The sequence below is a fragment of the Acanthisitta chloris genome, unplaced genomic scaffold (genome assembly GCF_000695815.1).
Source record: "Acanthisitta chloris isolate BGI_N310 unplaced genomic scaffold, ASM69581v1 scaffold25886, whole genome shotgun sequence".
Taxonomy (NCBI): domain Eukaryota; kingdom Metazoa; phylum Chordata; class Aves; order Passeriformes; family Acanthisittidae; genus Acanthisitta; species Acanthisitta chloris.
In genome coordinates this window covers 1-333 of record NW_008680114.1, presented here as the reverse complement: position 1 = coordinate 333, position 333 = coordinate 1, and positions in this window count along the sequence as shown.

The following is a 333-nucleotide window of genomic DNA, read 5'->3' as shown; positions in this document are numbered from 1 at the left end:
GGTGGGTGATAGGAGCAACAAGAAGCAAGTCTGAAGCAGGTACCCCAGAGGGGACCCCAGGGCTGGTACAGGGGATGGGGTGCCCAAAAGCACACCCAGGGGTGGTTGTGCTGGGTGTTGTGAGAACTGGGGGGAGCTTTGGGTGTTCCTCTGAGTGCAGACAATGCCAAGGACGGATTTGAATAAGGGGGTGCCTGAGACTGGGGTGTCCAAGAAGGGTGTCCCAGGGGAAGGGGGACAACACCAGGGCATCCAGCATAGGGCACGGATCACCTGTGTGTGTATCTTAGGGGTGCGGTGACAGGAGGGTGGGCAGGAGGCCCTGAGCGTGGG